We start from the raw sequence: 25,301 nt of genomic DNA, 5'->3' as shown, positions 1-25,301 counted from the left end.
TTTAAACATTTAATATTACTTATCACAAGTGGAGAATGAAACGGACAAAAAAAATTAACTTTCTTTAAATATTTTATCTAGATATGCATCACATAGAAACTGTAGCAGCGTCTTCAAAGTGCAATTGCAGAAAAAGGCGAGTGGCAAATATATCGATATCAGAAATCCGGTATTTTTCTTGCTTTTGGAAAATCAACTACCTACAAGAGCTAGGTCGTGTAGCTTTTTCAGAAGATCGTGAATTATTCACTATTCTTTTAGCAACGACAGAGGCGTTTTGGGTTCTCACTTTAACATTCCTTCTGGAAGCCTTAATACTGAGACAGATCGATTTCAGTCTTTATCACAGAAAAATAGAATGCTTATAAACCTTTTATATTTACAGATTATGTATTCATAGACAAAATATGTTGAAAGAAACACACGAAGCGACAGACATTTTATTTGTCAGATGCGAATGTGAATATTTAAGATTTAGCAAAAAATATCGATTTCATTACCTGAAGACGGGTACACCCAGTCACAGACAAGGCAATAGAATATTGTTTGCATTAATAGAATATTTGCATGTGTGAATAGAATACTGCTTCTCAAAATACAATTAATTTCTCTAATTAATTTAACTTATTTAAGGGAGATATTACTTTAAATGCAATTAGTCAGGCTTTATTTTGGTGGACTTTGATTAATAATAATTAAAGATATTGAATTACTATAGACGGATAATTCTTAAGTTTTCTTAAGATATCTTAAACATCCCACCATTTTAAGCTTCGTGTTAAGCTTCTTCAAAGTTGCAACTCTCAGTTCTCTTTGGTTAGTGAAACTGTAATAGTATAACAGTATTGTGACGGTAGTTATTCTAACAATCAATATATTCAAATGTCAGAAAAAGCATTAGAACAAGGATTGCACCCTTTGACTCACGCATTGAGAGAGACAACTGGTGCGAAATATTTCAGTATTTTTCATAACAATTTAAAATTAAACTATTGTTTTATTAATCTTCATTTGCCTTAAGATTTGCACATGAATATGCGACATGCGACGGAGGACGTGGGCACCATCCCTTTGCCAATTGGTTAATTGGTATAGCGCCACGTCCACCTATATCTAGAGTTTGGGCAGAATAATTAGTTGCAATACAGGGCCAAACAAGGGCATAATTATACATTTGGATGCACATTTTACAGAGTTTGTGAACACAGATTACATTGAAAATTTAAGTACATTTGTTTACATTTTACATACATTATATACAAAATTAAGATATTTATATCATACACACTGCTTTCGTATGCATTTACTTATTATGTTCATTAAATGGTGCTATTTACATTTATACTGCATTTACCTTACGATACATTTACATTACATTACATTCATGTCTAAAAATAAACTCTCATAGAGGGTACATGCTATGCACATTGTTTACTGATTGCCTATGTGCACCACCTTTACAGATTCCTTACTTGTGTCGTTTCCATTAATATTGCATTTGCATTACATTGAAATTATGTGGCTTTCATAATTAAGACATTTAACAGACATTTACAAAACATATACACTGCTTTCATATGCATTTACTTATTAAGTTCATTAAATGGTGCTATTTACATTTATATTGCATTTGCCTTATGATACATTTACATTGCATTACCTTCACGTCTTAAAAAAAAAAAAAAAACCTATAGAGGACGCATGCTATGCACATTGTTTTCTGATTGTCTATGTGCACCACCTTTACAGAATCATTACATGGTGTTGTTTACATTAATATTACATTTGCATTACATTGAAATTATGTTACTTTCATAATTAAGACATTTATTACACATACACAGCTTTCATAGGCATTTACTTATTCAGCTCATTAAGTAGTGTTACTTACATTTACATTGCATTTATCTTATGATACATTTACTTTGCATTATCTCCACATCTAGAACATAAAAACTTAAAGAGGGTACATGCTATGCACATTGTTTACTGGTGCTCTATGTGCACCACCTTCACAATTTCATTACTTGGTGTTGTTTGCATTTATATTACATTTGTGTTACATTGAAATTATGTTACTTTCATAATTAAGACTTTTGTAACATATACACAGCTTTCGTATGCATTTACTTATTATGTTCATTAAATGGTGCTATTTACATTTATATTGCATTTACCTTATGATACATTTACATTGCATTATCTTCACGTCTAAAACATAAACGCCTTAGGAGTGCACATGCTATTCACTTTTTTACTAATTCTCTATGTGCATTAATATTATAATACATATTGTGCACATTATTATTACTTTTGCGTTTGAAAGAAAGTCAACAAGTAATTTAATATAAAATTCAAAATCACACAGTTGGTGTTTGTCTTACATAAATACTATGCCTTCTAGCTGGCGCTATCAACTAGTGCAGAGTCTTCGGATTAGTATTGTTGCGTACGTACGGGTTCGTAATTGACTGACTGCACGCAGATCCGATGATAGGTTAATAACATTTATTTTATCAAAATAAACACTTCAAAGTTCTGGAATTTTACGCAGAAATACTCATGCAGGAGTTTATAGTATCACTACAATCAGTAGTTGCATATCAAACTAAGAACGTTAAACACAGCACAACGCAAAGCTCAAGCTAACTCGCATTATCGCAGTTCACGCGGAACTACTTTGCAACCACAATAATTAAGCAACTGAGAGCAGATGGTCTCTCTTCAGCTTTAAATAGTTTTCAACCGGCCACCGAAATATTTCTAGTACTCTCTGCTTTTCGAAAGTACTGGAAAACAATACGAGGCTGGAATTACGGTTACAGCTAACATAGTAGTCAATTCCATTTACTCAATTTCAGTACATATTACGGTGATAGAGAGACAGGACCAAATTGTTGCCAAGTTGCAAAATTTGGTGATTTTTGCGATTCCTCGCAAAATTTGTCAGCTTGGCGATACGTCGTCAAGTTACCAAGATGCCCATTTATTCAATGTTAAATGCACTTGCCCCTCTATTCTTGCCTTTCCAGCATAGCTTCTCTTTAGATTTTTCATGTTACGAAAGAAATACAACAATTTTACTTATAATTAAGTACAAAATTCGTAACAGTATGAAATATGAAATCAAAAATAAGAGGTACTATGATGGTCCATTTGGATACATGCACGAAGGGAAGAAATGAGCCTTCTGATAAGTCCTTTGGATACAGAATTTGACAAATGTTTGGATTCTGGAAATAGATGAAGAGGCTGTAATTGGATACCTAAAGATGAAAGTATTAAACGCAATTTTTTGGATACTGGAGTTGAACCTACATTAAGTTATATGAGGGTATTACTTGGAGACATTTGCTGAGAAGATGTTTAAAACAGGCTATGATATAAAAGATTGCAATGGAATGCGTGTTAAATGGAGAAATACTTTTTTTTTAACTCTTTACTTGTGTAAATTCTGTTAAAATATATTTAGATTTTTTTGTTTTGTTTTGTTATTCCTTCAGATTATCCAAGGACTAAATATATGTTTTCTGCAAACATTGTTAGCGTCTGTGAGATAATATCACGTAAGATTGTTTTGATTACAGGGGTATTTAATGGTGCATGGACAACACACATACATTTCCAAAATATTTACTTCAAAAGTGCTTTATAAGTCAAGAAATAAAGCATATGCTTCGTATTCTTGCTTTGGTATTCGCAAGAGTCGCGGACTGGAGTAATTTTTTATATTTCCTGCATAAATAGTTTACATGTTTAAAGAACCACTGGCTTTTCAAGAAATAAAAATATTTATTTTAAACTGTAACAAAGAATGTAACTTTACGTTATTTATTATTATACTATTTTCTCAGCTTCACAAGTGCTTACTTCTTAGAGCCTTTTAGTGATTTATAACTTATGCATCAGTTCAATCCTTCATTCATATATATTTTATCATATTCTAATAGTTATGTTATGACAATGTTAATACTAGACGGTTTGTCTACTGCGCTATATTAATTTCGAATGAGTGATTCCAATTTAGAGTAAATTTAAGAAAACATAGTTCCATTCAAATCTTCCATTAAATATTTTCTTCCAAGAGAAAAAACAAAATATCTCAGAGGCGTCTCATTTAAGGCAGTTATAAATTTTAATTCTTTATACGACACTAAAAATACATTTTTATTCTTCTTAACTTACTTCGTATTGAGTAACATGGGGCACAATAAATGTTAAAATGAATGAAATGTAGCCAGAAAAAAATTTAAAAAAAATTATTCAAGAGTGAAGCCACACTTCATGCTCCCTAATTGTTGGCTTTCTTAAACAAGGAATGTTGAGGACAAAGAACGAAAAAACTCTTTTACGCTACCGCTATGGTTATTAAACAGTAATTAAAGTTACACTTCGGTCTCTGCAAATGAGAGCGCGTTGAGATGTTATAACTGTTTCAAGACTTGAGCCAGTTTGTTGGAAATTTCTCTTGCAGTGTCTCTACCGTGACCGACAATCTGAAAACCTTCTTTTAATATCCTTTTTCCAACCTTTGCCTCATCCATTCACAGATCAGGTAAAAATAAAGAGTGGTCAAAGGTAAGTAGAAAGAATAATAAAAATCTTTCTAAGGAAGAAATGCTTGGTATTAACAAACAAACAGAAATGCAAATAATAATATTCTTGGTTATTTCTTGATGACTGCGAAGAGGGTCATTATGGGTATGGTGAAGTGATCAGTTCAACTCATTCCATTCAATTATCAAACCACTCAATAAAGACAGAACTGACTGATTATTGACGATTAAAAGTCAACCATCAATCCTCATTCCAATCAATCAATTCTGTCTTCCGCTTTATGCTTCAGATTTAAATGCTTGTGTGAAACATAGCAACAGAAAATCAAGCTTCAAAATTTTAGCATTTTAAGAATTAATTTAATGAGATTGTTTATTATGCTTGAACAAATGTGTTTATACAGTCGAAAACCCTTTATAAGTTGATTATTAATTATTTTACCGATACAGTATTTTGCTTTACTTACTTGTAGACACTTTATGTGTTCTTTGTTCATTACAGATATATTAAAATTACAGATATATTAAAAACTGATCTATTTTGGTGCTGCATTTAATTTGGGTATCTGCGAATTCAAAAAAATATTTCGACTATGAATACTTTTTGAATTCAGCAAACAGTTCAAAAGTTTAATGCAGCTACATTACGTTAAACGAAAAGAAGTGAATTATGTTTTAAATTATCAAACTATATTTGTTTCAGCGTGTTGTGTATGTAACGGGGTGAAAAACTTAGCTTGCAAGTGAGCTTATGACGAGTCTTCTGCCAGAACTAAGCGAAGATACGAAAAGCTCGGAGGCTCATTTTAGATTTACCAAATAATAGATGCCCCGACGGAGAAAGAATTTTCGAAATTATCATATTCTATATCTATTTACTTATTTATTTGGTCATCAGCCGAAAATTCTCTAATTTTGACTTTGGGAGAAGTTACTTTGCGTTACATGCTTGCAGAAATTCAAAATTGAAATGTATTGCAAACAAGAATAACCTAACAATTGTAGTCGAAATTAAAAAAACATATAGAGAAAAAATAAATATGAAATAAAATAAAATAAATTCGCAGATTTATTCGACATTCTCGGATTTTTAGTAAACCCTTTAAAATCGTGCCGAGCTATAGTTATTGCTCTAAAATTACATGATCTTTACAAGTGTTTAAATTCTGCAGTTTTATGATTATCTTTTACTTTGAGTAATTTATACTTAAACAATAAATTAGTTACTCGTACGACTCTGAAGTGTCAGAGCTTATAATATTACAATTCTTAGCTTTATCTTCAATAATATAGTATGCTTTTCAACAAGAGATGATGAACAACTCTCAGATTTCTTCTTCATTTATATAAGTTGCAGTTAGATAGTTTCTTACTATATGTCGTGTCTATGTATCATCCGGCCTTTATTTTGGTAGCAGTTTGTCATAGACATATACTTTCATTTATAAAAATGTTTTAAACAAAGTAAACACTTATGCTTTGACATTTTTGAGTTTAAGGAGATCACTTTTGTGAAAAATACGAAATCAAACTTTTCAACTTTCCACTGGTCCCTGTACTTTCATTTATAAAAGTTTTGTAATTGTTATAGAAATTAAAATGCAAATAATTTGTCTCTCGTACAAGGAGCATAGACCAATATATTTAATTTTAAAACATACTATGTTGCACGGCATTTTCAGTTTATATTAAGGGACTAGATATTAACCAGAGATTAATAAACAAATTTGAATAATTCGATTTTGATTTTTTATTCTGCTTAATGCCATTCAGTGGTATACTTCGCAATTTACTAATGTCTTTATTTTATCATTTTGTTATATCTGGTATGTAGAAAGAATTTTCCTACAAATCACTAATAATATTTCAAAGTTTAAAGATACGTTATTAAATATTCTCATGAAGTCTTATGTCTTAAGAATTATAATTTGCTAATCATAAAAAAGTTTTTAAAGTACGAACGTTTTTAATTTTCATTTAATATGAACAATATTATAAATTGCTTACAATCCAATAATGAAGCTTACCACTGTTCCGTAGAATGGGAACTGTATTGATTCTGGGAATAACATTTCCATTTAAAACATTATTAATACTTTCATCATAATCCACGTAGAAATGCGCGTTAAAAATTCTATTAATGTCAGGAATCTTTTTCTAAACTAATATTTTATTTTTAATTAGTTATAGATACAAACATTGTGTCTCTGTCTGTTTTTGTCGGAATGGAATCAAATTTTGTTAGTTTTATTTTTTGCAACTAGTAGAAAATTTTCTTAAAGTGTAAAGACAGGAAAAATGTGTAAAAAGATTAAATTCGTCATTTTTACAAAACTGATTGTTTTAATTCTAAAAATTCATCCAAGCATGAATATTTGTGTCATTTAATATTTGAGTCATGACATAAAATATTTGCGTCATTTAGTACGTGGAAGTGTATGTCTACGACGAACAGTTGTGAATATAAACCAGGTAAGGACTTTGTGAACACGATACACAGGTGCTATGAAAGCAGGTGAGGACTACCAAGTCAGTAAGAAAAAAAAAATATCAATTAATCAAAAATAGAAGGCATAGTTACATAAAACAGGGCTCACCAGTGGCTGAGCGGTAAAGTCGCTGAACACTGGTAGTTCGGTCCGAGATTCGAATTCCGCGAGTGGGCTGGCTGCATGGGCGTTTTCGTGGTTTTCCCCATGTGTAACGTGTATATGAGCCAGTTTCCCTTAGAAAGTCCTCCACGAAGGCATCCCTCCTCTTAGGCAGATAGCTTTAGTGTGCTTTGCCATAATTAAATACACCAAATACACCAGTTACGTAAAACAACTGTTCTTATTCAAGAAACAAAGTAGAACTAATCAAACAAACAAAAAAAGCAATAAGAAAGAAAAGGAAACGATCGTTTTTCGGACACTTCCAATTATGATTAATTTTTAATTGTTAAAATAATGCGTAGTCTTAATTGTTGATAATAAAGCATTTGAGATATTTTATCTCATTTTAAAACTTGATTTATAATTTTTTAACCCTCATGAAATGCATAATTGTCCATGACATTTATCGAATTTAATGTAGTCTTTTCTAAACGTTTCACTTTGTTCTATCGTAAATTGTTTCTAATTATGTTTTAATGATGATTTTTAATGGAAGCAAATGAGTGCTGGCCTCATTTCATTTTACTGATCGCAGCACAATTTGCTTTCATTATCATAAAATGGCATGTTTGCAGAAGAATTCTTATCTGATAAATTTTATTCAGTCTAAGAATTTTTTTCCTATTGTGGAACTTTATTTATCAATGATTCAGTTGACCAGCCATTAGTTAATAACTATACCATTTCATGGCATAATTACTGTTTTATAATCTCATATGTATATCTAAAAGATTTGCTGTCATAATTAAACGTAAAATATAAATGTGCTGTAGGGATTTATATTTATTTTGACTAACCAGTTAAGCTTATGATTTCTTTCCTATAAGCCTTCTTCCCCTAATTGTAAATGTCGGAATATGTAAATTTGGTAGCGCGCGTGAACGCATGCAATTTGTACCAGTAGGAGAAAAAGGTTTAAATTCTGAGCTCTAAAGGGGAAAGTTAGATAGAATGTGCGAGTAGTGTACCTCTGTACCGTGAGCTTCTTATTCTGTATTTATTACTGGTCAAAATGGCTAACTCCTATTATTCTGCTGCCTCTAGACTTCGACGCGGCTTTAGGTAACAGGATCATGTGAGCCCTGTGGAAAATTATGCTGTTTTATTAATATCCTTGAGTTTTAAGTTAAGTTCTTTTTAGTTGAGTTATCGCCCGAGCGAGGCGTCCTTTGCTAGCGCCAAGTCGACGCATTGTGAATTTGAAAGAGTCTAATAAAGGGGTTACTTTAACCCTTTTTCTGTCTGGACCCTGCGCTTACTTCAGCAGTCACACTGAAAGCTTATCAACTAGATACTACAGTGTAAATAAAAATAACTATTCTTCCCATCATTTTCTGTTGGCAAACATAACTTTAATTTAATGGTGTCACAATTATCCTCTTCAAATATAACCGAAGGTTTAATTTTATTCAAACCTACACGTTTTAAAAATGTTTGTGATAGATTTTGGTGTCATGTATTATAATTTATTTATATAAATTATGTTCTTAGTATGATTTTACCTGATGTTTTTTTCTCTGATGCCTTTGGGGATGTTAATCTGAATTTTAGGAAAATGGAAATATACTAGTTTTATGCTACTAGGAATGTTCTTGCAGCAGTTCTAATCTTCATAAAATGATTATGCAACAAAAGGTATATATTTATAATTCTTTAATAACTTTAATTTTTTTTTTGATAATTCAATGTTAAATTAAGGCACTGGGAAAAAATTTTATACTGGACACATTTTAAGTATTATTTTTATCATGGCGTTCATTATGTTTTCAGCTTTTAAAATTTTAAACTACCATTTATTTATTGTACATAACAACTGGTGCCTGACCTTATAATGCATTTCTAACGCGTCTCTACCATGCTGCTCTTATCTAGGTCTCTCCCTTATTTCTTATTTATTTTTCTTTTTTCTTCATGATCTTACTTGGATCACATCCTCTGGTTGTTTGAAAACTAAAAGCTATTCTTCAAATAATTGAACTTCGTAAAAGGAAGAAGGTAAATGTTTCATAAAATAAAAGGGGTCATTTCTATTTACCTGAGACAAGACGGCATATTATTTATATTTATTGATAAATGATAAGCATATTATTTATATGTCGTCATCAGGAAATACGAAAATAGATAACAGATTGTTAATGAACAATTTTGTGACCAAGACATATTTACCCACGGTAGCTAATGGTCCTATATAAAAGTAATAAATATTAAATAACGAAATCCTTGTCGAAAATAAAATCGAAATCGTGAATGATAACGAATGATGAAAACTTCATTATGAACAGAATGATAGTAAGTTTAACAGATACAGAAACTTTGAACTCCGGAAGGTGTTATAAAACATGATATTGTGATTGTAAAATAAGTTAAACATAACAGATGAGATCCCCATAGTTATCGCTAACCAAATAAAATTTTGCTTTAATAAGCTGCAATCATGATTTTAATCTTTGACTTGAATGCCAAAAGGTCTTCATATGGAGCTATCATAATTTTAAAACAAACCTGGAGATGCGATTTATTAAAGCAAGCACTGACTTCTTGGGCAGGGTAAACACTTATTAAGTTGCCGTTATTTTTTACGAGACGGTCGTCATAGCAACAGCCTCCTGAAGTCTCTTTCTCGCCTCGCAGGTATGGAGCTCATTTGAGCTACTCGCTTATAGAAATGGCGACGAGGGGAGGGGGTTAAAACATCCTTCAGAATCAAATGATGGAAGGCCTTCAGTGCCTCCTTGAGTTCCTGCGGAACTTGATGAGAAAGCTTGCTGGGAAAGGAGTTTTATTTGTCAAGGGAGAGAGAAGGGCTTAACGAAGAAATTAGTGATTCTCACCAGAGCCATGGCCACAGCTTGTTACCCTAGGCGTTATTGGATTTGGAGATGTGCATGAGAGGTTTCTTTGTGTTGAATCAGCAAAGGAATCTTCAAGTTTTTTTTCAAACAGGATTTTGGAGGTATTCTTATGCCTATGGATAAGCCGTTACGTTGGCGTGAACGAATAAGTTGTTCTAATTGCCATGCTGCATTCCTGATAAAAAATTCTGTCCTGTTAGTTGTTTCATTGGTTATTGTTCAGTTTCACAAATTTTATAACGAAAAGTAAACAAATTTAGAATTTTATATACTTAAATACAACCTAATTTAATATACCTTTAATTTTGTAAACTGTAATCAAAAGAAATTATGTTTTATTTTTATTGTTTACTTATATTTTAATTTACGCAAATCGAATTTAACTTATCGTTTTCATATTTTATCATTTAACAATTAATTCCGCAGTTCTTATTAATTTTTCATTTTTAATTATTTTTTGAACATTTTTATTACTTTGTTTTTAAAGTTTTGACATTTCGAGTGAAGGAAATTAAAGGAAAAATTTAAATCTAAGAGATACAATATTATTTTTACAAACGAATTTAAACAAAAGATTTGTTGAATATTTCTGTATTACGATAATATAAAATAGGTTTTGCCTCCAAATTTAGCTTTCAGTTTCTAGTACTGAGCTATTAGCAATTTTACGTAGAGTTTCGAGTAATTCTGATCTTCTTCCCGAGAAGATACGCCAAACAAGGCATAATAAAATAAAAGAAGACATAGACAGATGATGCAGTATATGTACATTACCGTGAAAACTTTTCATATGTGAAATGGGCATTGAAAGTGAGAAATGAGTTTACAATCGTTCGTGTCCAATACAAATTTTAGAACGAAAATTAAAGACTTCAAAGAATTAGCTCTGAATTGCAACAACAAATAGACAAAATGCTAAAAAATGGCAAATTCTGCTAATTAAAGATTTATTCAGTAACAGAAAACAGAAAGTCAAGATCCCGTTTATTTAAATTGTCAATATAATTGCTATTGTTATTATTTTTAACTTTTATGGCAGGAAGAACAAAAAATGCATTGTACATTAAATTACTGAAGGAAAAATCGTTAATTTCCTCAGACCTTTTTTGAAATACATTTTTTCATATGCAGTGATTTTAATGAAACATATCACTAAATATTTCTTTAGTTATCGTTTATTAGATTTTATATTTTGATGTTACCAAAGTTGTCATTTAATGCTGAAGCACGGAAAGTCATTAAATTACGAGAAATGTTGTACTTCAAACTTTTCTTTTGTTTAATTAGTATAAAAAATTGCGTAAAAATAGTTTCCGATTTGATTATATGTTGGTTCCTTTTTCGAAAAATGCAATCATTTCAGCGAAGAGCTCTTTGTTCATTTTAATGAATTTTATTTTTAATTCCATTTAATTACATTTGTTTTCTATCAGAAATGAAAAAAGAAAAACAAACATGAAATTATCTTTGCTTTGTTTCAGTATTCCATACATATAAAAAATTAAATAATTAAAAATATGCGTTCCTTTCTTGAACTTCTGAAAGGAGTTTGCTTTAGCTTCTACTATTTTGAAGAAGGAAATTAAAAAAAAAAAAAGAAAAGAAAAGGAATGCGTGAGCCGTATAATAATAAATAAAAAGACAGGAAAATAATAAATAAAAAATATAACCAAGAAAATAAATTATATTGATCGTTAAACAAATGTATATATATCCTTGGATATAAGTACGACTGTTGGAGGAATTTAAAGCCAAATGTTAACAAAACCTGCTGTTAAATTAGCCAATTAGACTTTATGTCAATAGTTATAAACTAGCTATATTAACATTTAGAAATTAGAAGAGAGGCTGATTTTATTAACGCAAGCAGCAAGCCCTGGGATGTAGGGGCGGAAGTGATTGAACAGGAAATACTATGAAATAAAGAAATATCACTTGAAACTGTAAAGATAGATTTTAATATTTATGCAACACATTATTTTCCTTTGAAGGCGAAGCATGCTTCTGTTTGGATGATAAATATAAATATGTGATGCATTTTTGATAGTAAAAAGGATATGAGTATGATGTATGTTAAATTTTTTTAGTGAATAGAGAGATACTTATATAAAACCTTAATGTGTATAAATCTCGAGTAATCCCATAAATTTTATACAATTTCAGAAACTGAAACTCTTAACTTAAAAAATAAAAGATATTCGAATGCTTCCTAGTGTGCAAACATGTAATGTTTATTTCCGCTTAAAAAATATTAGGTCTTTCTCCTCCCTACGGGAAATGGAAACTATATAATCAATTTTTTTAACTGTTTAGTTTAAATTAGTTTTAAATTTTTAAACGTCATATTTTAAGATGTAAATATATTGCCAGAACAAAAATTTCATTTTACTGTTATCAGTATTTCTATGGAATATACAATGTAAGTTCATAGTCAAATAAATCAAAATTAATAAAATTAATAAAATCATACCATAAACCATACCATTATAATCAAAATTAATAAAATCATACCACAAACAACTAACTGTTTTCATTTATTAATCTTTATGTCAGATAATAGTCAGTTAAATATCATTTATCAGTCAGTGGTTCAACAGTAACTCTCTCAACTTATAATGTCATTTGAGAGAGATCATCATGCAGCCTCCTTGCTTCGCTGTAAGGTGAAGTGTAAGTGACTGCAACTGTTCCCGGCATATGTAATATATGAAAGCTCCAAGACTTCATACTTCCTGACTTCCGAGAGTTGAATGTAAATACGGACTATTTATGGTTCTTATAAGACGATCCGACCGCTCATACAGCATGATGATTCACATATTTTTTAGACAAACATTTTCTTAGAGATTAATTTTTCATCATAATAGCATTCGTTGGTCGGCCAGTTCTTCCGATCTAATATTTGCCGATTTGTTCTTATGAGTGCATTTCAAGAGATGATTTCGGAACACGCTGCATCACAATTCTGCAAACCAAAAATCGAATCAAAGATGCCATCGCCGATTCGCAGTGAGCAATGTCTGATGCTTTTTGAAAAAACATATAGTGACGTGTGGCCGTCGTTTAATAAACCCATATTTCATTGATTTTTGTAAATATCATTCATATACTTATATTTAATATAGAGAATAATAATTAAAAGGTAATTATTTTTCTATGGCATAATTTTTATCAATAAGCATTGTTTTACTTTATATAAATTCGCTCATTTTTTTTTCCGTGGCTGCCAATAAGATCTTGTAATTTAACGCATACTAACAAATGAAATAATGCGTGAGGTTTAGTTGAATGGAAGTTTGTTTCTGAAATTTCATGATTTCTTAGAAATAAGATAATTGCTTTGAAAGAGTTTCGATTAAGATTTGAATCCAGGAACTCTCTGCGCGGTCACATACTGCACTGTGAGTTGGTGCAGTTAGCACTAAGTAACGGATAATTAATTTCTATATAGTTCGATGTATTAGCAATGCTGTCTCTGATCATAAACTAATATAATTCGTCTTTGATAACGAGTTATTAAAGTCGCTATATATTTCCTTGAACAATTCCTCAATAAAAGCTGTTATAAAATGCAGATAAATGCCGTCAAGAACATAATAAAAATTTCATTTTAACTATATTACAGAATGAGAGTATTAAATTTATACATGCTGGGATTTATTGGCCTGGCTGTTTACGAAATTATAAAATACGAAAATGGGTCTACGAAATAAGCGAACAAACACCAAAACAAAATAAATAATATAAATTTTAAAATTTGTTTGTGATCCTGAGAGAGAATTATGAAAGTAAGGCAACGAAAACAAAGAGGTAACACTAGGGAACATGTAAGGTAATATAATGAAATGAATAAACTTAAATTAAAAGAAAATTTTGGAAAATAAAGTAAGCAATCTCATTTTTTAGTCTTGCTTTGACAAGAGCACGCTATTAAGTGATCAAAAAGTTGTATATTTACAAAAATTTAAAGTTAAGCCTAAATTCACTCCTTTAATATATTACTGCCATTAGTGGGGGATCATAGTCCAAAGCACAATATTTATAGAAAACACTAAAATCATAAATTACTGTTATGCATTGTCAATTATCTTGTTCAATGACGTTATACTAGCGCTTGAAGAACGTGCAGGTTAGGGTAGAGGGAAAAAAATTAAAAATGGTATAAATGAAAGGTAATACGCCTCAAAAATTGTGTATACGACTAGTAATTTTTTCAAAATTTTTCGGCTTCATCTTTATCCCCCAAAGAGCTTTGAAATTTTGGAATGGTATGGTGAAACTGCAAAACTTTCGAAAATTAAAGGACGGAAAAGAACTATCCCTCAAAAATTGTGTGTTCACAAGTATATTTGGCATAAGTGTTTTAAAATGTATCTACTTCATGTCCATTCATTGTAAAATTTGAAATTTGCAATTTTTACATTAAATTTCGTATTATAATAAAATATTTCAGGTTGCTATTTTTCAAAGTAACATTGTAAACGTCCAGCAGAGAGACAGTAATGAATAATGCGAAATATTGTAAGCGTTCTCCTTTTAAACTAACAAAACAGTAAAATATTTTGTATATTGTTCAGAGAAATTACATTAACTTAAAAAAAAATTCTAATATTTTATTTTGCACACCAAGAAATATATGCGATTTAAATTTTATTATAAAATTGAAACCAGTTTGTAGGGGCTGAGCAGGCAAATCCACTGATAGAATGCATCAACATCATTCGATTACATTAGATAGCGTCATTCGGTTTCCTGTTACGTGAGGGGACGACATGAGCCCTGTCATGCTGCTCAATAGCTCAGTTCATTGTTTGTCTTCAACTGAATCAGTGAAATATAAGGTGCAATTGAATCAGTTAAATATAACTACGAAGAAAGTGAAGTGCCTCATCACTGGTATTCTACAAGACCCTAGTTGATTTTGCTAATTTGAGATCTGTTTAAGTATTACATTTGGATACAGCTACAGAAACATAACTCTGCCCAGATCAAGGAAATATAAAGGAAGCTATATTGGCTCTTCTGAATGATGAAACCTTTCATATATTCCAGTTTATGGCGACTGAATGCGACGGAACCGCAGTGAATACAGGAAATATCAAGAGGTATCATTTGTTTACTACAGAAAGAGTTTGGAGGATATTTACAGCGCAGAATGCTTGCTTTAATCTAGACAAATATCCTTAAGGTGCATGATGAATCATCTGAATGTACCGACAGAGATCATCATGATTATACAGACCTATAGATGGGAGCTTTGTCGACTACGACTCAATTGATACATGTCTGTAATCAATTGAGTGAAATTCGCCAGCCATAGTAGAGAATGATGTTGCAAATCTCAAATACAGATGAAAATTATATGTAGAAGGTAAGCCAAGCTTTTTTTTTTTTTTTTTTTTTTTTTTTCAAAAAAGAGCGAAGACCTGCAAACTTTCTGAAACAAGATGGTTCACTATGAGCAACAGAGTCCTTCAAATTTACATAAACAGCACTAATCCGTCTACTACCTTGAAGGAGAAGACTTCTTTTATCATGAGACTAGATACTTCAATGTGATTTTACATTAAATGCAATCCAACTACTAAAGATGCCCTAACTTACGGCGTACTTTTTTGTTCTCTCGATACCTCAGTGATAATCTAAAGGACATCCTGGATGGCTACATTCAGTAAAATATTTATGCTGCATACCCGGAGATTCTGCTGATAGCTATGCTTGTACAAGAAACGAACACACATTCGAGAATTAATGGCGCGAAGCGTTTTTTTTTTTTCCTGCGAGGTCACGGCTAAAGGAGATATCCCTGCCAGTACTCAAATTCAAGATCAAGCAATCATCGTCAATGTGCAACACTATATTGATCTCATCGACTGTCATCATTGTGAAGATACAGAGCCACTTCTTTTATTTCATCTCTCCAGTAGGGATTTGAAGGAGTGTATCAGGGAATGCTGCCAGCTTCCTTGATTCTTCTCCTTGCTCACCACTTCTCATGTCATATTCGGGCGATTGAAAGGTGGGTTAAAGTTGTTACGGAGATTTCAAAACAAGTACGCGGGGATAGAATTCTAGATGCAGTAATCAGAGCAAAATTGTGGACCAATCGACTAGGCTCACTTTCGAAATTACGTGGATTTCGAAAATTACGTGAAAAAATTGGGATGAGCGTGGTGAAAATTTTTATACAACCAACCTACTCGTGGAGAGTTCTGGATGCTTCAGTAAATCAGCGAGGAGATGCGATTTTATAATGCAAGTTCTAAAACAGTGTCGTTAATTGCAAAAAATTAGATTTATTGAAAATTCTCAATTGTAAAATACCATTACAAAATTTCAAGTCTCTTGAGGGCAGAAAAGATGTAGTAAAAAATTGTGAAAAAATTCAGGAGCTATATTTTAGTCAATACAAAACGTTTGAGGGTGATTCATTATTACTTGACAATTTTCGAAAATTTCATGGCTTTACTGTACCCTAACAAAATTACAAAACTTCATGGTTTTGGCTAGAAAAGAAGATGAAGCAGAAACATTTTCAGAAAATTCACGAGTTATAATATATTAGTCAGTACCCAATTTTTGAAGGCAGTGCGTTTCAATGATACAACTTTTGCTTTTTTCGCTCCTTAGGTTAGATTATTTAATTACGGCAAAACCTCAAGGGCTATCTGCCTAAGGGGAGGGATGCCTTCGTGGAGGATTTTCTAAGGGAAACTGGCTCGTATACACGTTTTTCGCTCCACTCTAGTGTAAGTACTGGGGGAAATGAATTCATTCTAATGTATGTGCAACTATTCATAGATTCGTCCGAAAGATAGATTCCAAAATTCGTCTTCATTCCAGAAATCATTACGCTCAAAAAATGTATCCAGAACTCAATTTTAGTGACGAGACACAGCATAAATGCTTCACCATGACCTTAATACCGAAGAAAAAGCGGTCAGTAAGAACTCGAAATGACTTTGGCTCATTTCATGAGTTAACCCCGTGTTATCCATTCTGAAAACACTTTGTGGAATTTTAGCTCACCCTGAATGATGGGGGTGGATTGATCCAACGTTAATGTTCAACACTGCCATCCCTGTTTTTGACTGTGATGCGCCCGTTTCTACGGCTACAATGTTTTCTTCCCATGATTGTTAGACGTGGTAAAGGAGAAATCCTATAGATCAGCGGAGACAGCTTCATCTTCTCATTCTATTCATACACTTATACGATTCCTACACTTCCTCCATACTATTATATAAATTGTTCGGTACAGCTAACACGTTTATCAAATTAGATATAGAAGAAGGGGTTTTTAAACAAAGCTTAATGTTAAAATTTAAAACTTATATATTATTATAATAAATATTTTTGGGAACGAAACGCAAACATCATATACCAAAGTTGTTACAGGAACTGCGATTGTTAATAATTTCTATATAATGTCCTTATTTTATTTTTCATGGGGGCATTAAGCTCTTGCTTGTTCAGCAGTATGTCCCAGCTCCAAATATTTTGGGACCGCTAGCACAAATTGTTTATTGGTTTCTAGTTTCTAATACTATATATTCTGGTAACATATAGATGTAACTTTCATAAATACTTTTAACTTAGTAATGGCCATCCTTATGTTAAAGAAATATGGTATTTTTTCTCCAGCCTTACTGATTTAGTTTTCTGCAGCAAATCCCTTTCTACTTTAATACTTATCATATTGTTCTTTATTCCAAGTTTTTAATTATATGAGCAAAACTAAAGCGAAATGCATATAAATAGATTTAAATGACATTAAGGAATCAAAAAGAATTTCCAATTACAGTTTTTGGAATTATTTGTAATAATTTGCACGTGGTACGAAATAAATTAATTTTTAAGACTGTCAGATCTAAACATAGGAGAACAGTAATGCAATGAAGCTTTTTACGCTGCTTTCTCTATCGGTGTGCCGGTTACTTTTCAATCTTTGGCTTTCAGTAATTACAAATTTTAAACGTCCAAGAGCTTGGAAAATTTCAGCATTCAACACATATATTTCAAAGACAAAAATGCAGATATTTTTACATGATAACACTGATGCTCTCTTCTTCTGCCAGTATCTTATGAATTGCCCATGAGCACAAGTCTACAAAATCTGCTTCTTGGTTTTAGTTTCCCTAGAAGTATTTTCAGAAACTTCATTTTCCGCTGTCGACAGCGTCGAAAAGAAACTCATCAGAAAACGAATGTCACGACTCGTGACATTCGTGTTCGAGGAATGTGTGATTTGTTGCTTCCAATATCGAGTTGTCCAACAAAATGAGAGCAAAAATGATATTTGAGTGATAGCAGTGACTTGTGTTAAAGACGTTTAAAGAATATCAAAAAAGCGAAACTATAAAAAATAATACTTTAAATTAAAAATGCAGGAACTTTTGTTATAATTTATGAATGATTCGTTATCTGCATTTTTAAAAGTACATAACTTTGTAATGACCAATTTTTATGATTTTCGAAAGTATTCATGATATGTTCTTTTGGGGCTGCTAACAAATGAAAGTAATTCATACATTGATCTAAGTGAAATAAGGTTTTAGAATATACTATAGCAAAGAACTAAATAAAAATGAGAAAAGAATACGAAACAACATCTATTGATAATAAATTAAGATGGAAATTTCAAAAATTAAATTTTTTCTAATGTTTTCAGAAACCGTGAATTAGAATAAAACTATTAATAAAATGAGAATGTGTTAATGACTATTAGAAAGTTCAAGGAAATATAATTCACTAAATAAATATATTTTTCATGATACTTGTTCATTAACTGCGCACAAAATGATAAAATGCGATTTACGCAACCGCGTCTATTATGTTAGCCAAGACCAATTAAGCAATTTTGTTAAAGGATTTTTTTCATCATTTTACATATTATATATATATATATATGTAAAATAAGCAACTGGACTACTAATAAAAATTTGGAATCTTAAGAAAAAGAATATATTTACGAAAATAACTAAAAGCTAAATTCCGAAACATCTTTTTTGACAACAAGTAAAAAATTTCTTTCAAGATATTTTGAAAGAAATTAAATACTTCTTCTCCGACGAATAATATTAAAAAAATATGTGGGGTTAAAACAACAAAGCAGCATTGGGACAGCAATCAAATAGTATTAACAGCTATATAATTTTAAACTAATTAATATTGCTTTAATAGCGTTACTTCTCTGGAATTAAACATTAATCAATATGATCACGTTTCTTATATTTCTAAAATTTGGAAATTGAATAAAATTCATAATTTGAATACTCAAGTTAAAAACACCAGGATTTTGCCAGTACTGATATAAATGCAATTTTATATATCTAGATATTGGTTTCTGACCAAATATTTCTCACTAGCTTTTTATTTAATTAATAAAGGAAGTCATATTTGGCAGTTTATTGCATTATGTTTTTATATACCCAGAAATTATTTTGTTACTTGCAAATGAATAAATATGGTTCCTTGAATGATTTTGCAGATCTAAACTGGAAAATACGATTGCAGATCAAAATTTCTGAACAATCGAAGAATTTTGATTTATTTCACTAAACAATTTCTCACACAAATAATAGCCATGGAGTACATTTCAGTACTGCTTTGACTGATATTTTTAACCACTATGATTCAGTTCTTTTTAAAAGCACAATTTCATTTCTGAAATTGCTGTTTGCTCTATGTGACAGAAGTAAAACAATTAAGCAAATGCTCCATCGACTATAAATTGAATTGTGTTTAAAATTCAAATCTTTTAATTCTCTTCTTTTCTGTAGCAATTTAATTTCACTGAACAAAATTACATACTGCAAGGATCTGAAATTTCCCACAATTCGCTTTCCTGCGCGTGACATAGTCCCTCTTGCTCTAAAAAATGATGGCTTCTCATTTACCATTTTTCAAATGCTTATCCTTCTAGTTTTTCACGAAAAATCCTTGGTATAGGCACGACTAAGGTGCCAACTTGATTGTGGCCAAAACATGTTTGCTGAAATACAAAATCTGATGTGTACACCGCATGACTTCCTTGTACGGAATATTAAATTATATGCATTTCTTCTTGCATTTCATTTAAACTTATCGGGTTGACTTAAATCTACTTCGTCGATAGAGCACAAACCATAATAGAATAAATGCTTTCTTTAAAATTCCCTATATTTGTTTACCATCTGGCGCTAGGTTCACTTAGCAGCGTTATATTGCGTTCATATTATAACTCAGAATGCAAAAAATCTATGTCATTTGAAAAATTATCTAATCATTGCCACATCTTCTATTCAAATATTATAATAAATCTAGAACGATGTATAAAAGAAATTAAGTAAACAAAAGAAAAAAGAAATAGTTTTTCACAGACGATTCAGTATTTCTCACTTCCCGATAAGGCAAAAATACATAAAAACGCAAAATATCTATATTAAAAATTTCTAAGTATATCCTAAACACTTATTTCCTCGAAAAAATTCCAGAAAGGATTAAGCATGATTTAATTCGCAATAATAAATGAGGGCGTTCTCTTTGTTGTTCCGGAGCTTAGTCTATCTAGATTAGCAACAAATCTATTATTCTGCTGTTCCAAATGTAAACAAACATGTCTGCCATGTTATTTAAATATTAGGCTTTATCGCACTTAAACAGCTTTTAAACTGTTGGTAATTCTACAAATATTGCTTGCAGATTTCGTAAAGCATAAAAACTTAACGTGAAGATAAGAACAACATAATTCAATCATTTTTAAAGCAAAAAAATGCACAATTTACAAACATATAAGAGTAAAGAAACTGAGATCACTGAGTAGGGTAACAGAGTGGATATATATATATATATATATATATATATATATATATATATATTAGTATATTTATATGCGTTTGGTGCGGTCGATTACAACCAAAATGTTATATCAGTCCTAAATACAAAATTTAAACGTTCTGAGACTACTCGTTTTGGTGTGATACGTACGTACGTACAGATGTCCCGAAAATTTCTCTTCAAAATTCATTTTAAAGCAGTTTTATAATTTTTTTGGAGGAAAAGAGTCTTTTATTCTGTCCTTATGTACAGATGTCACTCTAAAACATCGTTAAATTGCATTCGATAGCGGTCAAAATGGATATTTTCGTTGAAATATGCTGCCTGAAATTTTTCGCGATTACAATACTACCTTTTTACTTCGTACAAGGAAGTCAAAATAAAGACTTAATCTGCCTTCAGTTCCAATTTCCTATTCATTATGGATCACCACTTCTACGAGATCAAAATTCCTGCACTGCTGTTCAGTGATCAGAACCGGATATTGGTTTATTCAATTACGGCAAAGTACACGAGGGCTATCTGCCTAAAGGGAGGGATGCCCTCGCGAGGACTTTCTAAGGGAAACTGGCTCGCTTACACGTTACACATAGGGAAAACCACGAAAACGCCCATGCAGCCAGCCCTTTCGCAGGATTCGAACCTCAGATTAAACTACCAGTGTTCAGCGTCTTTACCGCTCGGCCGCTGTTAAGCCTCTTCCATTAAAGGACAGACTGCTTTTGAATTCAAATTAGGCTGAGGTTCGAATCATGTTAAATTCTCAGAATTTAACATAACTCGAACCTCAGTCTCAGACGTAATTGCTTAATTGTACTCAACTGAAAATTTAAACGAAAAGGAACTTCTAAAGGAAAAGACGGACTATTTATGAGTATTTAAAACTTCATTTTTTCATAAAGAATGAAGAATTTAAAATAAAATGAAAATAAAATTCGTTTCATTTAATATATTTTGTCACTATCTATACACAAACATGCTCATCAGTGAATCTGCTGAATGCATAAAGCTGCTGAACATAGTAGATACTAGTTTGACTTCTTTAGTGAAAAGGTCACTGCTTAGCAACAGTGTAATGTTGCGCTCTTCCAACCTGCACGCAACAAAAGTGGTGACTGCTATGAACTGGAAAATATACAAAGTCTTGGGAAGGGTTTAAATCCCTTTTTATTCAACTTTAGAAATTACAGATGCGTGCTCTTGACGCTCACAAACTACGCCGACCCGGCGGTAAAATAAAAATAAGAAACTAAAAATGAATAATAACAAGTGACTACCTACGAGGCTCTCTAAACGTAACTAACCTAACCGCGTTCTAAGATACCGCTGATAATTCAGCAAACTTCTGAATATTACGTTGAAAGATTTAACTAATCTACCGAGGCAAGCACACAGGCCGAAACGCGTGGTTCTTCAATTTCTACCTAGCCACCTCCACGCTCGTGAAGCAAGAAAGCACACTTTCGAACTCGTTTCCCTTCTATTTAACTCAGATTACTTCCGCTGATAATTTGAATCCTTGCGCGTTCTACTAAAATTTACATACTCTGGCATTGGCAATTCCAGGGGAAAGTAAGGCTTGACAGGAAAGATAGTTTAAACTTAAAATAAATGTTAGTTAAAATAAATATAAACCCTACAAACTCTTTCTGCGATGTTTGCCTGTGGTCTATACGGAACCATTTTGAGTCCAGTCCAGTGCAAATATTTTTAAATATTTGGCTAACGAAATGTTTACCGTTATCGCTAATGACTTTTATCGGTGCACCGTATTTTAAAATGTATCTGTGTAAGAATGCATCCGCGACTGTTTTGGCTGACGCGCGTTTAAGTGGAACAATTTCTGTCAATTTTGAAAAATGATCTACAATTACTAAAAGAAAACGATTTTTATTTAACTCACTCTGGGGGAAAGGACCAAGAAGAGCTATGCCTAAAATTTCATTTGGAAATGTAGCGCGAATGCTATTTAAGTACCCGGCCGGGCTGTAATTAATATCATTTATTAACTGACATTGATTGCAGGACCTGACATACGCAGTTACTATTTTGTATAATTGCGGGAAATATACCGCCTCGCGTACCCTTTTTAACGTCTTTCTGACCCCTAAATGACCCGCTGTTTTCGCGTTGTGTGATTCCTTCAAAATGCTTAATCGAAGCGAGGCTGGGATTGTTATGTAGAGAAATTATCTGATAGCGTTATAAAAACTATGTGAATGATTTTATGATTTATGGAAATTTAAATTTTATTTTGATTCTGAATTATTTATTTTAAGGCTTTAATTTTGGGGAAAAACAGATGCTTCTGGAAATATTATTTAGTTTAAATGAATATTATTTATTTTCTTTTATTTGCAAATTTTGTACAAACTTCGATTCATTGTGAAAGAAGCAGGGAAAGGGAGGCAATTTTTGCCAAGTCATGATTTCGCGCGCCTTGTCCTTTAGAATGTTCGAGAAAGAATTTTCATTGTTAGTTGACCTTAAGAGAGGAAAGTACGTGACAGAAAGGTCAAAGGTTGCTACTTGTCTTTCAATGTAAGTCATTCAGGTTTTTGGCGATTGAGGGTCCGGTTATTGGCTAAGTGAAGAAGGGCGCGCATGCGCGATCACCCTTATTTCCGCATTCTGGAGTTGAAAACGAAGATTTTGCCATAATTAAGGGGGCGATAAGTGAAGCCATAGTGGGAGCCCGTTTTGTGAAGGAGACGAAGGAAATTCGAGTTGGATTCACACTTACTCTTGACTCACTAACTCTTGGACTCGGGGATTTTCGGGCCGGCTGGACTAGTGGACGTTGCTCTTGAAAACTGGCTTGAAGGAAATTCGAGTTGGATGCTCTCTCTTACTGACTGGCGGGTGGAACTTACTTGGGACGTTACTCGTGAAGCTTGCTCTTGGGATGAGTAAGAACAGGCGAGCCGTAATTGCCTAGAAAAAACGTTTCTGACCTGAAGCTGAAAACCCTCTTCCTTGCGGCGTGCTGGTAAAGAGGCGAAATTTGAACGAGTTACCTGCGTGTTGACATAGGACTTTCAGGACCAAGCGGATAGCCGTCCTGGGCAGCAGTGCTCCTATTTCTGTTCTACAGTGGAAAAATAACATACCAGTGTAACGATGAGCCCGGTCGACCTTCAAGATGTCCCCTCAAGATAAGTTTTATTTTTTTTGGTGTGTTTGAACTTTAAGCAAGTTTTTCAAAAACGTCCTTAGCAGTAAAAACAACGTCGAATCTAAAATTTAACTCTCAGGCCATAAATTGTTTCCCTTTCCTTTCTTTTAAATTACCAGACAAACCTTAAGTTTTTTTTATGAATTTAAATGAAAAGACTCTCAGATGACGTTAAGATTTTTCATATTGTGATGTAATTGAATAAACTGATTATTTAATCTGGAAAACTATTACAGTATGTTTTCTTTATATATTTAATATGAACTTTTCCTTTATATCTTGTATATGTTTATGTTTTCGATCCTCTCACGGCGCGGTCGCGGGATGCATTTTTTTCACAACGCAAAAATGCTGTACACGTTTCACTATACGATCACTACCTTTCACGGCAAGTAGTTTCATATTTAACATTTAACATATAGGAATTTCAGATATAACATGGTACCCTGAAGTAAAGCTATTTAATCCTCTCACGAAACTTTCTTCATAACATTTGCAAATAAAAGAAAATAAATAATATTCATTAAAACTAAATAATATTTCCAGAAGCATCTGTTTTTCCCCAAAATTAAAGCCTTAAAATAAATAATTCAGAATCAAAATAAAATTTAAATTTCCATAAATCATAAAATCATTCACATAGTTTTTATAACGCTATCAGATAATTTCTCTACATAACAGGATGACTGGTTTGTACTCGAGATTTTCGTTTGTTGTTTTCGTATAAAATAATAAATTATCTATTATTTCATAGTTTTCTGCTCTATTTCTTATCGCATCGATATCTGTGTGCTTAAAGCTTTCGGGGTCTTTCAAATATGCATAGATACTTCATAATTCAGGATCAGCTTTCAATTCAGCAATAATTGTTTGTCTAGAATCTAAAATTTTTGAAGTCAACACAGCACAGTTGAGTTCATTGCCTTCATCGTCCAGTTTTATACGAGAAAGCGCGTCAGCTACATTGTTTTCCTTAACCGGTTTATATATAATTATGAGATTATATTCTTGAAGTTTTAAAGCCCATCTTATTAACCTGGGCATTAGGTTTTTCCCCGAGTAAAGTCTACCAACAGCCGCATGATCCGAAAAGACTGTTACAGGCGCTTTGCCGGAAAAAACTCGAAATTTGTGTACAGCCATTAATACGGCTAATGTTTCTCTCTCTGTAGCTGTATAATTCCTTTGTGTAGGGTTCAACGTTTTACTAAAAAATGCCAAAGGATGGTCATTTTGCATGAGAACA

General features: G+C 31.9%; 1 protein-coding gene across 1 annotated transcript in view; it reads right to left on the bottom strand.

The window, feature by feature from the left end:
• Nucleotides 1-25,301, bottom strand: part of LOC118187479 (acetylcholine receptor subunit alpha-like 1) — a 433,281-nt gene that overhangs the window by 147,192 nt on the left and 260,788 nt on the right. The window lies entirely within an intron of this gene.

The sequence above is a fragment of the Stegodyphus dumicola genome, chromosome 4 (assembly GCF_044657685.1).
Source record: "Stegodyphus dumicola isolate Sdum_Otavi_A_Nest chromosome 4, ASM4465768v1".
NCBI classification, from domain to species: domain Eukaryota; kingdom Metazoa; phylum Arthropoda; class Arachnida; order Araneae; family Eresidae; genus Stegodyphus; species Stegodyphus dumicola.
This window is presented reverse-complemented; position numbering and strand designations above follow the sequence as displayed.